General features: G+C 39.8%; 1 protein-coding gene across 6 annotated transcripts in view; it reads left to right on the plus strand.

The window, feature by feature from the left end:
- The window catches only part of Dcun1d3 (defective in cullin neddylation 1 domain containing 3), a 32,558-nt gene that overhangs the window by 5,563 nt on the left and 12,615 nt on the right, over positions 1-14,380 (plus strand). The gene's annotated exons all lie outside the window — the stretch shown is intronic.

Below are 14,380 nucleotides of genomic sequence, written 5' to 3' on the forward strand. Positions count from 1 at the left end.
CCCTTTTAACTCTATTTTGTTCATGAAGGGTTTACTCTCCAGTGTTGACCTGAAGTGGATTGGAGTGTGACCTCTAATTTTGATTCTGAGCAAGACTCAGGTTGAGTCTTGAATACTTCATTGAATACAGTGAATTCCACTTTCTCTAGTCTATGAAAAAGCAGGTAAAAGTCAGACTCTTGCAGAACTTTAGGATATTTATTGAGATTCTTTTATAAGCTGAGCTTTAAGGTCTCTTGGTGACCATTACTGGAGTATGCTTGTGGCAGGGATGAGGGAATTTTGCTTTCTTCCTTCCATTTTACCCCACTGCTTGATTCTGAAAAAAGTTCTTGTAATATTCTTGTATATTGGGCTTCCCCATAAAATTTCAGTTGAACAAAATGTTCTTAAGCTGAAAACAGGCTGAGTAGCAGTGTTTTTAGTGGGAAAACAAATCAAGAAAGTTATAGAGCCTTCTCGGCACTAATTCTTATCCTTTCCATTTTTGGGGCCAGGATTGTGGCTCCGTGGTCGAGTGTTGCCTCTCTTGGTCTGTGTAGACATCCAGTAGACTTCGAGTCTAATTAAATCCTCGGTGTTGGTCTTCTATATTCCTGGGTTCTTTACCTAAACGTTTTGTCACAAACTATTAATCTTCTAGATAGGACTCCTTATAGCATGGCATATGTGAAGTGAATTTATTAATGACTAACAGGTTGAGAGCACCCTAGTTGAGAAAGGTTGTGGATGCTTACTTGGAGACCTGGCTTTTCTCCCTCAGAATCTTTCTGAAAATCATCACATTGCATTCAAATAGGAGTTGAGGTTTTTTTTTTTTTTTTTCACTTTAAATCTTATACTAATGGGCATGCTTTAAAGAAGCCCTGTGCAAAATATTAAACCATATACAGTACTTCCTTTTCCCAGTGACCTGCTTTGGAATCTGAACAGGAAAATGCAGATATACCCATTGACAGAATAGCTTTGTGGAAATAACCACAATAAATATAGATTCTTTTTAAAAATTTTTTTAAAAATGTTTTTTTAGTTGTGAATGGACCTTTATTTTATTTATTTATATGCAGTGCTGAGAATCAAACCCAGTTCCTCACACATACTAGGCAAGCACTCTACCATTGAGCCACAACCCCAGCCCCACAAATACTTAAAAAAATAAATAAATAAATAAAGTGTGGGTTGGGGTTGGGGCTCAATGGTAGAGTGTTTGCCTAGCATGTGTGAGGAACTGGGTTAGATTCTCAGCACCGCATATAAATAAATGAATAAAAAATAAAGGCCTGTCAACATCTAAAAATACACACACACACACACACATGTGTATATATATGTAAAATATTTATGAAGCAGGTTTCTTTCAATTAAACACTTGCTTTATATCCACTGGTTACTTCCTAGTGGGTGCTCTTTTTATCAGGAGAGAGAGTTTGGGATACCCCTTCAGGGAGGGTGCTAGCCCTCTAACAGCATGAGTCCTAGGTGGCAGGATCAAGGGACATGCTGAAAGTTTCAGGCCCTATAAGGAGTATTTTTCCCACTTGAGATGTTGTCTTTCTTGGAAGTGGAATTGAGGAGTGAAAACGTAATTTGATGAATGCTCTGTGTCCATCTTTAAGAATGTTTCCATGGTGCTCTTGTCTTAGCAAACTAGTTTTTCTTAGACATAACTTGTCACTTGTCCAGTCATTTACTCAAAACAGTTGGTTATATGTTATGGCCATGGGCTGGAGAATTCTGCTTGAGGTTTCCAAATCTTTATGAAAGAGAAAACTCCAAAGGTTTTTCAGGAGCCATTAAGGTGATTCTGTTGAGGGGGAGAATTAGGTATAGGGGAGTAGACCTTTGTAGGAACAGAGTTGTAGAGGAGGTTATTATGGCCAGGATACAGTGGGGAAGAGACCTATCCTTAGTAATCCAGCAGGGAAGGGCTAGAAAATACTAATAATGACACTTACTTAGGGAACAATGAGGTACAAGCCCTACATGATTGCCCAACTCAGGGAATACCATTTACTAGGAGGGGGACAGGGACCTGTGGAGTTGTTCAATATACTGGCCCTGACCAGGGCCCCAACCCAAGTCCTCTTTCCCACAACTAGAAGGTATATTTCTGCTGCAGAGAGAGGAGTGCAGGGATGCAGTGGTTGGTTTGACTAGCTCGGTCTTCAAGATTGACTAGACATTCACGATGGTCTGCTTACGGAGTGGTGGCTTTCTCTTAAATTTCTGTCACTTAGGACTTTATTTTCACAAATTGGAAGTTGGTAAGTAAGATGGGAAAAATAATGTGCCTGGGTCTGTTAGGGTTTGGGGTAGAGTACATAAGGAAGAGAACAGTAGGTGGTGGCTGTTGTCATGTAACAACCTCTGCAATTCAGAGCGAACAGGTAAACTCTTGAAGTAATTCATGATTGCTTCTCTCCTGGAAACTAGAATAAATGTGCAATAAATCACAACACAACAATTTTTAACTGCATTTCTACCATGCCCGTGTTTTCTGTTTTTGGCAGTGCCGGGGACTGAATACAGGGCTTCACTCAAGCTCTATCACTAAGCTGCATCCCCAGCACCCCCACCCGCCGCTTTTTTTTCCCCAACCCTTTTTTATTATTATTTTATTTGGAGACAGGATCTCATTGTTGCCCACGCTGACCTTGAACTTGCGATTCTCCTGCCTCAACCTCCTGAGTAGGTGGTATTATAGGCATGCACCACCATGCCTGGTGCTGTGTTGTATTCTACCAACGTGTGTGTGAATCTGCCTAAAGGGTGTGATTTCTTACTAGTGCCAAATTTAGCAGTGTTCTGAATTGGTGACAGGTGTAGATTTCATGATTAGATCAAGCCTGGGAAGTGGCTTCTAAGCATCAGCGAAATTGGCTTTAATGTGGGCCTGTTTTTCTGTGGTGTGGTCCAAAGGTGTGCTTCTTGAATAATAAAAGACACATCAGTCAGGAAATGCCAAGGGTTTTAGGAACAGGCAGGAACGAGGAATGAGGGACAAAGACAATATATTTTTTATTATATCACATTTGTCCTCCATTTTTGTATCTTGTATAAGTAGTAATGGAATAAGACTACCTATAGTTGATTTAGATGACACTTAATGTGCGTTATTATTTGATGACACTTTTTGATATCCAGGATGCTGCAAACAATTGAATAACTTCAGATTACAGGGAGTGAACTTCCCTCCATATAAATGGCATTCCTAGGGCTGGATGTGTAGCCCAGTGGTAGAGTACTTTCCTAACCTGTGCCTGGGTTCCATGCCCAGCACTGGGGTGGAGGTTTGTGGGGAGGTGGCCTTCCCAGAACGTGCTGTATTCTTAAACTTCACAGTGCACTGGTGCACTAACTTTTGACTTCCCTAATAGAATAAAAAATTAATAGGAAGTTAGATATACAGACTTCACATTACCTTTTAATATGATTTTAAAACAGTTTGGGTATACATAGTGCAGTAGTGAAGACATTAGGTCTAGAGTCAGTCTGCATTTCAGTGCTTACTTGCCTCTTGAACTTTAATGAGCCACCTATCTCCAGGCCTCAGGTCTATCATGTGTAGAGTGACAGTAATCCCAGTAAATAAGTGTGAAGATTCAATAAGATAATGCATTTTTGAAGTACATGGCAGGGCCTCGCGTATAGATAAATGTGTAATAATCTTCGCTATGGTTAGCTACGTGGCATACATGTAGCTAAGCTTACCTGGATTGGCAACTTTCAAGAGGCTAGGAACTATGTCATTTTACCTCCTCCTGAAGTCCAAGTATGGGGCAGTGTATAAAACACTGCTAGGCACATAGCAGATACAACTTATCTATCACTTGAAAATAAAACCTGCCCTCTGGGTATCTGGGAAATACACGAGTGATTCTGTAATGGAAACTTCCAGCCTGTTTCCAAAGCTGGCCTAAAACCCAGAGATGGAAAATCTTCCTCTTGAAACCCTATGGAGGCTGCAGTGGGGACAAAGGGTTAGGATACTGTTGGATTAAAAATTGTGAAACTGATCCAGGAGACATTTTAATCTTTGGCCATATGCCTTAAAAGTTCAGTGAGTTGGGCAAAATTGCTTGAAACTTTGGAAGGAAACAAGGTTTTCTTTTAGCCAGTCCAGATAATCTTTGACAAGAGAGTCAGCTGGTAAGTACCATGTTGTGAATGTTGCTTCCTGGAGAAGTAAAAAGCCCAGATCCACATGCAGAGGGCTTACTGACTAGTCTCACTTGTCGGTGAACTCTGTTGAGGCCTGGTCTCTAATTTGGTTAGCTCAACCATCTGGAGAGTACTTCAGTAGGACCACCCCTGGACAGTCCTCATGTCTAGCCTGGACTCTTTCATTAGTTGCTGTGTCTTTGGGCAGGTCATATTCCCTCTTTGTTTCCTTAACTGTGACATAAAGGATTTAGGACTAAATTTCTTGAAGTGTGGCTTTGGTTATACTTTTAGTATATGGACTGTTGTTAGGAGCACCCAAGGGTGTGTATTTTTGTGTCATTGATGGTATGTGAGGTAATTTTTGGTGGTGTGTGATGAGTGCTTTTCACTTATAATTCTAGTTTTTAATGTGTGTTAATGAAAACATAAGTAGCATATGACACCTGTGACTACATGGATATTTGGGCTTAGAATAATACTAAAGTAGATAGAATTTCTTTTAAGGTTTTAAAGAAAGATCACATGAACAGTAGTTGGGATGGAAAATGGACATGTAAGATCATAAAGGTGGTAAGGAATGCTGAAATTAGTAAATTCCAAGACACAGTAATTCTACTGCAGTGCCACATCTTAATGTTAAGTCTTTGTGGTGATGGCCACAGTACAGCAGGTCCAAATTTGAGTGGATTTATAGACTTTTCTAACTCAAGCAAATAAACAATTTTTATTTTTATTTCATGGCAAGAATACCCATAGGTTATATAGAATTTTAAGTCATGAACATTAATACCACTGCCTTTTTTTTCTTTTACATAATGCTGGGCATCAAAAAAGGGCCTTGAATATGCTACGTAAGAGCTCTACCACTGAGTCACATCCCCAGCCTGCCTTTTTTTTAAGAAATGAAAAATAAATAATATTGTTTTCCCCCTTCACTGTTAGCAGTTTCCCTACCACCTGGATGGATCTTTAGTTCCATTCACTCTGATGTTGGGGCTCCCTGTGGTAGGAGTTAGGGTCTGACTTGCTCTGTTGAAGAGGACGAAAAAGGACAGTGCAACATATGCCCTAAAGTGAAGTGCACTGAGGCAGGCAGTTTTTAGAAATCTTGTTTCACTTTCTTTCCTGTTGCTCATAATTCAACATAGTGTGAGGTCTTAAGAAGGCAGACTAGTAGTGGTGGAAATGATACCATCTATTGTGGGAGGTGCTTTTTTCAGTAAAACCCAAGAATAAAACTGAAATCTCTGTTGAGCAATAGAAGTTGAGAAAGTGGCTTCCAGATGTAGTCTGTGTTTCTTGATTTTTGTTTCTTCTGTTTTAAGCCTTAATTATCGGTATTCCTGGCTCTTTTCTGTGTATCTTACCACTATAATCTCTCATTATCTGCATTTGGTTGTTGGTATGTGTTTTTCAAGTGATCTTATTCTAAATTTACTTGGCATACAGGACCAGGGATTTGACATAGCTCCTTGTAATAAATTGTTTTTGCTTCAAATTATAATTTTTGGAAATTGCTGTAGAGATGTTTCCAAGTCTATTTCATTTCTGTGCCAAATGTTACTGGTCAGGATTGGTTTAATATTGAGCAAAATGATGATAGTGATGTAGCATAAAGTTTTTCTTCTACTTCATTTGTGTAATATAAGAGTTTTACTTTTTTTTTTTGGCAGAGCTGGGTATGGAACCCAGGGCCTTGAGCATGCTAGGCAAGTGCTCTGCCACTGAGTTACATCCCCAGCCCTCTACCTGATTTCCTAATGAGAAACTCCTCTCATGTTTCCCAGCTGAGGTGGGATCTAGTGTTCCATGCTTCAAATCCTCATGTAATTTTGATTTTTTTTTTTTTTTTTTTTCATTCACACTGTCTTGTCTTCTGAGCATAACTGTGACCTGTGTTACTGGAACATTGGGGAAGTCTGTTACCCAAGATCATGTACATTCATACATACATGTGCATCTACACACACGTACACGCATGCACACATGCCCACGCCTCTCATGCATGCCCTGCAAGGACTATACCTCTATCCCCCTTTTTAAAAAATTTTATTTTGAGATAGGGTCTCACCAGGTTGCTTTCTTAAGTTGGGCTGACCTCACACTTGCCATCCTCCTCCCTCAACCTCAGGAGTAGCTGGAATTACTGTCATGGGACACCACATCAGACTTTCAGGGTATTTTCCTGCATTCCCAGGAAGATGTACTTCATGGTATGCATCTGCAGCAAGTAGATTTTATTTGAATTTTAACCAAACAATTTACCTCACTCCTTGGATATAAAACTCCCAAGACCACCCTACTCAGAGCAGATAGGTATCAGGTTTCTGAACTAGTTCATTCCCTTGGTGTAGAAGTTTTCATTATTTATAGGTAATGATTGATGAGTCTGGATGAATTCTGAAAGGGATGGGTGTGGGTTGTAACATTTGCACTAGCGCTACAGACTAGGTTTTGCAAAGCCCTTAAAGTGGAGTTATTTATTTCCTTCTCTTCTTGGGAAATTGCCATTGGATCAATGTGTATTGGTTAAGCTTTCTTGTGGGCAGCTGAGCAGTTGGGTTTTTAGAGATGAGAGCCACATGAAAGAAGATGATTCTTTCCCAGTCATACAAATAATTATCTCCATGGTAGTATAATCTCCATAAAAGTATAAGCATTTGAAACCACACATTTAAAAAGACAATACATAAGAAGGAAAGTAACATCGTGGTAGATTTCAGTACTTTTTCAAGCTATTCTTACCTGTTTCCAGGACCACTTATTGTGATCTTCTCATGGTGGAATAACCTTCAGTTCACCCAGAATCTTTTTACTTCTAAAATAAAGTGTTTTCAGGATGTTGGAAACTTGAACTTTCATGGTAACTTCAAATAAAAAGAACAAACATTTAATTGAAGACTTAATCTTTAATTCTGACTTTAAAACTTCCCTAGTCAAGGAACTGAAATTGCTTAATTTATCAGAGCATTTGCTTTTCTAAGTGTGTAGCTCTCAACTATTGCTTGGCCCAGCAAAAAGAGCTAATAAAAAGTTATGCAACAGGTAAAAACCTTTCCAGTTGCCTTTTCCCCTGTTTGGAAAGAAATGGTTTCTCTTTCCCAGTAAGTAATTTGGCTCAAGCCCCTCTCTTTTCTGATTTGCATATTTATTATTTGCATAAAATACATAAATTGATTCATTCAACACAAAATTCTAAAGCTTTCCAGCATTTAATACTTCTGACAAAATCTGCTTAAGCAAAAGAGCTTTGATTGCCCTAATAGCTCAACAGAACAAAAATTTTTAAAAGCACACTTTTAACATTGCTTAAGGTTTCCAAACAGATAAAAGATATTTTCTCCCTAAGACGAGCCCAATTTTGTAGTCTTCCTATTGAAAGTATATGAGTAAGGGACTGGCTTTCCTAGATGGAATGTGTATCATTTATAGGGGACTTCTGAAACGCAAAACCAGTATTATAAGCTAGAAAAATTTGATTGTATTCCTAGGGAAACTATAGTTTGACTGATCCCAGGATTAAATACATAGTGTTTTTAAAAGAAGAAATGTGTTTATATGTTGCCAGCTCTTCATTCCAACAAATTGGAGTGCCTTTTGTTATTAAGGACCTTAATAGTTTTTTAGGAACATCAGACACAAGAACAATTAAGGTTGTAAAATCAGTGCTATAAAAGAAGGTGCTGAGAAACAGAGACACACTTGGTCAGCAGGAAGGAGTCCTGTGGGAAGATCATCTGAGCTAGACTTGAAGGACCAAGATTAGAGAACAGGGAATGAAGAGATTCCTAGCAGTGCAAATGTGTATGTAAAACTATAGTGACATGAGACGCCTTGATATCTTGGGGAATGGCAGATATTGCAGTATGCCTGAGCTACCTGGGATGAAAGGGGAAGAATAATGACAGCAGTTGAGGACAAATCTAGGCGAGCCTTGATGACTTTGGATTTCGTTCTGTAGATGAAAGGGAAGTTATTTTGAGTAGGATGTGGCATGCCCACTGTGTGTGTGCACACATGTGCGTGTGATCACTCCAGGGGCTGTGTGGAGAGAGGTTGGAAGTAGGTGAACCTTTTGTGAGAGTACTGCAGTAAAGACAGTGGAGTGCTGAACTAAGTCAGTCACTGTGGAATAGAAGGGTAGATATTCAGGAGTTAGAACTTAAAAATTTGGCTTATTCTGATAAAAGCTTATTACTTGTATATTCCACTTGAGTCAGTAGATAGACCAGTGCTCTGCTCCACACATCGCCACAGAGACTCAGTCTGACATAGTCTCCGCTCTCTCGTACTGTACCTGTGCTGTTTGGGTTACTGGCTTGGCTCACTAAGGGGCAAAGATGGGCGAGATATCATGCCTGCAGACACTGTGTCATTTCTGTCTACAGCCCATTTGCCAGAAGTAGACACACATTCCCCACCTAATAGAAAGGACACTTGGAAACTGGGGAGCAGAGGGAGTGTTTGGTGAGCTACTCTGTTACAGAGTAGGGACTTGTGTAAGCTGTTTTATTTCTGAGCTTATTTCCTCATCTGTAAAATAGAGATAACAGTAGTACCATCCTCCTAGGGAAGCTGTGGAGATTAAATGCTATCATGACTGGAAAATGTTCAGTGTTGTGTCTGGCACAGTAAAGAAATTGGAGGGAACTTTCAAATTTGGTCCTGAGATTTTCAATCTATGGGCGTATGTCATTGAGGGTCCTACCAACCATTTTAAAAACAAAATGAAACAGAAATAGCATAAAGCAGAGTGCATCACAGGAAGGTAAATAATTTTGTGTGAAACTTCATTGAGCTATTCGTGTATTTACATGTGTATATTAGGTCGGGATGTAGAATAGATTTCTTACTGAAGGTTGGAGCTGAAGTTTGAAAGCTACTGGTCTAGTTCAAGCTCTCATTCTGAGTAACTGAAAGATATTGGAGCACCACAACATACAGAATGCCACTCTAGGGTAATATGCTTGTTTTGAAAGAGGCAGTTTAAAAACCTGCATTAAAAAAAATGACTTTGAAAGCATTGTCCTTAAGAGAAAGAGTAGAATGTGGGGTTAGATTTCAGCTTTACCTTTTTTTAGCAGTGTTACTCACACTTAATGCCTCAATTTTCTCATCTGTAAAATGGTGAAAATAACATCTACCCCCAGGGTCTTGGCATGGATTGTTGGGTTGTATTAGTATGTGCCAAAATGTTTTTAAAAGGGTTTGGTACATAGTAAACCTTATGGAAATATTTGTGGATACTATTATGTAAAAGTGATGAGTAGTCTGTTGCAGTGGTGCACACCTGTAATCGCAGCAGCTTGGGAGTGTGAGGCAGGAGTATCACAAGTTCAAGGCCTGCCTCAGCAACTTAGTGAGACCCTATCTCCAAAAGTGTGTCTACACACACACACACACACACACAGGCTGGGGATGTAGCTCAGTGGTAGAAAGACGTGATGAATAATGTGCATATAGGTAGATTTGTGCAGTGCAGGAGATACATGGTAGGTGCTTATTTTTCGTTTGATTCTTTAGAAGGCGATTCTTAGGAGTCTTGGCCCTTTTCATGTCACCTTACACTCTTTCCTTCTTGGAGCTTGCAGTAATGTCCTGTTTCTTTTATTCACTTATTATATTTGACTGTGTACTTGGGACCCATGAATGTTCGTGTCCCTTAGGAGCAAATAATGTTGTCATTCATTTAACCCTTGAATGCATAATAGAATAAAGTGTTTTATAATAAAATGTCATCTTAGACACTTAAAAATTCAGTCAGAAAAATGAAGGAGAAGTAATGAAGCATTTTCTTTTTTGGTTCTTAAAAACTTTTTTTTTTTTTGGCCTGGAAGAAACCAGTGTCAAAGTTTTTAAAGAATGTTTTAAGTTTGATGTCTTGCAGTTAATGTCAGCAAACTGATTTGTAGTGAGAAAGATGACTGTGCTTTTTGCTGAACAGTGGTGGATAATGACATTTCCATTTTGATAAACCCATTGGCAGTACTGAGTTGAAACCTGGGTGAATAGGAGTTAATCCTGGCTGCCTGGCAGAAATGAATTTGTTATGTAATTTGGTACCCACAAGCCCTTTCGGGAGGTCTTTATTATCATGACAGTATCCATCTAGGCCTGAAGATGAATTTTGTTGTTCTTATCTAAGTCCACCAGAGTGATTCTCATAACTAAAGGATAGCAACTTGCTGTTAATACCTGCACTTGGCTTTTGCTTTGACACAAGGGTGTGTTAATCAAGAATGGGCATTTGAAATTCACAAGTGTTTTAGTGATTTATTAATAGTTTAGGTTTTTTCCTTCTTTTAAACTGACTTCTAAAAAATGAGTCATAATCAACATGTCTTCTTTGACTTGCCTCAAGAAGGTTTATTAATGCTTCTGTTTTGTAAGTCGCTGCTGCCGTTCATTTGTGTCAGCCCTGCCACTGCTGAAACAAACGTGGGAGGACGTCAGTCTGGCTTTCCATCTGACACAAGTGGACTCCGTGAGTCTGGAGTTGGTGGACATCCACTGTTAACAAGCCTGTACTACTTTTTATGACTCACTGGGAAGTCATGTGGTGGTGTGATCCCCATCCCCAGCTACCAGCACCTAAACTTGTAATTTTCAATGTATTGTGTTAAAACAAACTTCTAATTCTGGCTATTTTTCTTTTCGATTTTAGTCCTAAAATTGGAGGCTCTATTTTTATGAAGCAGGCTCCTAGAAAAGTCACCAGCGTTGCTATTCTCTCTACCCCAAGTATCATAACTGGGCCTGGGGGCGGGGAGAGCACGAGCTGCCTTTTCACATGGGTGAGCAGAATGTGTGGGCCCGCCAGCCAGCGGAGGTGGAATCTGCTCTTTGCTTTCTTGGCAAGTGCCTCTGGCTTTGGAAGCCCTGTTTAGGACTTTAGAGCTTGGTCTTCTTGCCGTCATATGCAACATAGCCTGTGTCTCAGTGGTTCTGAAAGACATGGAGGACCTTTATTGTCCACGTCTCTTACCCTCTTTGCCAAGGTACCCACGTCAGTTGTCTGAATCAAAAGCTACCCTGTCATCACATGAGTTTTTGTAAATAACATAGTGGTATAACATCTTAAGAAATGTAAAACTGGCTGTGAGTCCTTCTGTTTTAAACAGCTGAATACCTGTTTAAAACAAGTAGTGTGCAGTGTTCAGAAATGCTGCTGGTTTTTGTTCTTGCATCTCAAACCTTTTGATAGGATGCCTTCGTTTATTGAAATGGGAAAGACACTTCACACCAGCACCCAAAAGGTTTTCACTGGGGCTTCCTAGAGTGCTGTGTGGCAGCAGCTTCAGTAAACCCTTAAACTTAAGCCCTTGGTAAAAGAAGAAGCAGGAGGGATTTCCATTAATAATGTGAATTTTTCCCAAGAGGCCAGGGTGCAGGTCAGAAAGAGACAGGTTAAACATCTGCCTGTTTCAACTTCAAATTCTGACATTTGCTGTGTGGGAGGTGAAAATCATCAACTGGTAAAGTGTTAGGGAGAGACATAGCCTTATATTGCTTTCTGAGAAACTGAGAAGCCATGTTCGTATCACATTATCTGAGAAACTGATAAGGGAAGGAATAATTGGAGCAATGAGACAGTTTCCTTCTTCCTCTCTTCTTAAAGGTAGCAGGGTTTTGGGAGTGGAGAGGTCTAGGAGGAATTGGATCTTGAGAACCAACTCTTGAGAAGTAAAATTGAGTTCTGCATCCTTAAAACTCAGCGCCTTTTATTGCTGAGTATTTGTTAAAAATCAGTATTTGGTCAGAATTGGTATAAATATCTACCATTTGTTAATAACTGTTCTAGGGAAAGTGCTGAGCATGTCAGGTTGGTCATTCATTCATTTGAGAGTTAATACACTTAAAGTGGTAGACGGGTGCCCTGTACAGAGGGAGTGCTCGTAAGTATCAGGGATCATCATTCAGTGTACATACTTAGCAAACGCTTGCTGTGTGCTGCATAACTTAGTTGCATAGGATAGAATCCCTATGAGTAGTGGGAACAGGCAATAAATAAGTCAATAAATAAGAATTTCAGAGAGTGGTATGTCGTGAAGAGATAGAACAGTGTTGTTCCAGGTTGGATGAAATGACACTTAAAGAAATCCATCTTGGCATTTGAACTGAGACCCCTCAGATATGAAGGAGCCATTTATTCTTCATTTTGATTTTTTAATTTTCCCACTTTTAGGTGAGAAAACTGAGGTGCAACATGGTTAAAGTGGGTGCTGGAGAGCTGAGAGGGCCAGATTGTACAAACGTCTTCATTCTGGGGCTAAATCACTTTCTGTCCTTCCAAAAAGGTGCAGGACTATACTAGAGCAGCTGAAGAAGCTGCAGTTTTTGAACAACTGGTTTTTGAGTGCAGGGGTTGAATGTGGTTGCAGTGCAGCTAAAACAGTACTGGCAGTTCAGAGAGTTACTTGTAATTCTGTGGACCTCCATCATTGGGTGCAAAATGTGTGTGGGTGCGTGTGTGTGCTTACAGTTTGTTCTGGGGCCCATAGCTATCCTCAGGTTTTCATATGTACCAAAAGAGCTTATGCTTCTTTTGCTTTTGCTTTGTTTTAGAATTTTCTCATACTGGTTGTTCTTAAAATAGGGACTAGCTGTGAGGACAGAGTTTGAGTAGACAGCAGTGCAGTGGCCCTAAGGCTTGGCAATTTTGGCAGGTCATGTGGGTGGGAAGTGGACAAGAACTGGGTAGGGATTATCAGATGCCTTACTTTGCAAAAGGTGCAGAGTTCTATTTTGATTTAATTATCTGCTTATCTCTGCACATGTTAATGTATCCTGGGGCTTCATGCCATATAATCATTTGTGAAAATAAGTAACTTAAAAAAAAAAAAAAAAAGAGCAGAGCCTCAGGTTTCAACCTGCAGGGAATATATTTCCAATAAAAACACAAAATGCAACCATTTCCTGTCACTGTCTTCGAAGCCTGAACACTTTCTAAATTTGCTCTTCAGCACTTAAAATCAAAGAGAAATTGTTTCAGTGATAGTAATTGAAACCAAGAGGGTAGCCAAGTTCTGGTCAGTTTCTGGTCTTTCTGTTTCATAGGATGTGGTTTAGATCAAATACCTGTTTCAGCTGGAAGATCATATTATTTTTGCATGGGAAAAGACTTCCAGAAGCTCTCACTTTACAGCCTTGAGTGTTGGGAGGAGACTTCTCTGAGGGAAGATGAGGACAGAAAATATGACCACAGTACAGCAAAGCACCTTTAAGTACTCTGGGGCTAAGATTGTGAAAATTGCAATTGGAAAGGTACTTTTAGCTTGTTAGTCCTACAATCTTCTAACTAGCATCCTAATGGTCCATTGAGCTGTAATGGAATTTGACAGCTTTTGTGAGCTGGGGATCTTTGGTCCTGTTGTTCAGCTACAGGTTCTCTCATATTGTGGCCTAGTAAGTTGGTCTTGGAGCATGAATCAGGAAGTCTGAGTATTAGATCTTCCCTTCCTGTGCTTTGTGAAGTGGGAGAACTGAGTGACATAGCTTGTTAGGGACTCTTTTTCTTGTGACAAAACTGACGTCTGGTCTGTGCAAAAGGGAATTTATTTATTTATGGCTCACATATTTGTGAAGTTCAGACTTTTATCTTACTCTAGGTACAGTTGGATTTAGGGTGCAAATAATGCCTTGAAAATTCAGTTTCTCTGTCTTCAGTGCTCCTTTCTATTTGGGGATTTTATTCTTGGATTCTACATGCATTAGAGCTGAGACTCGTCTAGTAAGGAGGGCCCAACATAATCCTCACACTGATCCTTTGAATAGGCATTGTTACTTTCCCTGGTGGCTGTGGTATTTTCAGGGCTGAATTCACTTTGACTAGCTTAGGTTACCTGCATTATTACTGATCCAACCTCCATCGAAGCCAGAAGAATATGAGGCTTTTTTGGTCCTGGGCACGTGTAACATTATGAACTCCACCCTGCCTTGTTGCCAAGACCAAGGGTCAGGGAACTACTGGTGAAATTGGGTGTTCACCTGATCAAGAGCCCAGTTGTTGGGGAGGCAGACAAGTCTCTGCTACAGAAGTGATGTCCTTTGATTCAATTGTGGTTTGAAAGCACATAAGAAAAGTCTAGGGGCTAGGGTTGTAGCTCAGGGGTAGAGTGCTTGCCTAGCATGTGTGAGGTACTGGGTTCGATTCTCAGCACCACATAAAATAAATAAAATAAAGACCCATCAAAGACTAAAAAAAATAAATAAATAA

The sequence above is a fragment of the Sciurus carolinensis genome, chromosome 18 (assembly GCF_902686445.1).
Source record: "Sciurus carolinensis chromosome 18, mSciCar1.2, whole genome shotgun sequence".
NCBI classification, from domain to species: Eukaryota; Metazoa; Chordata; class Mammalia; order Rodentia; family Sciuridae; genus Sciurus; species Sciurus carolinensis.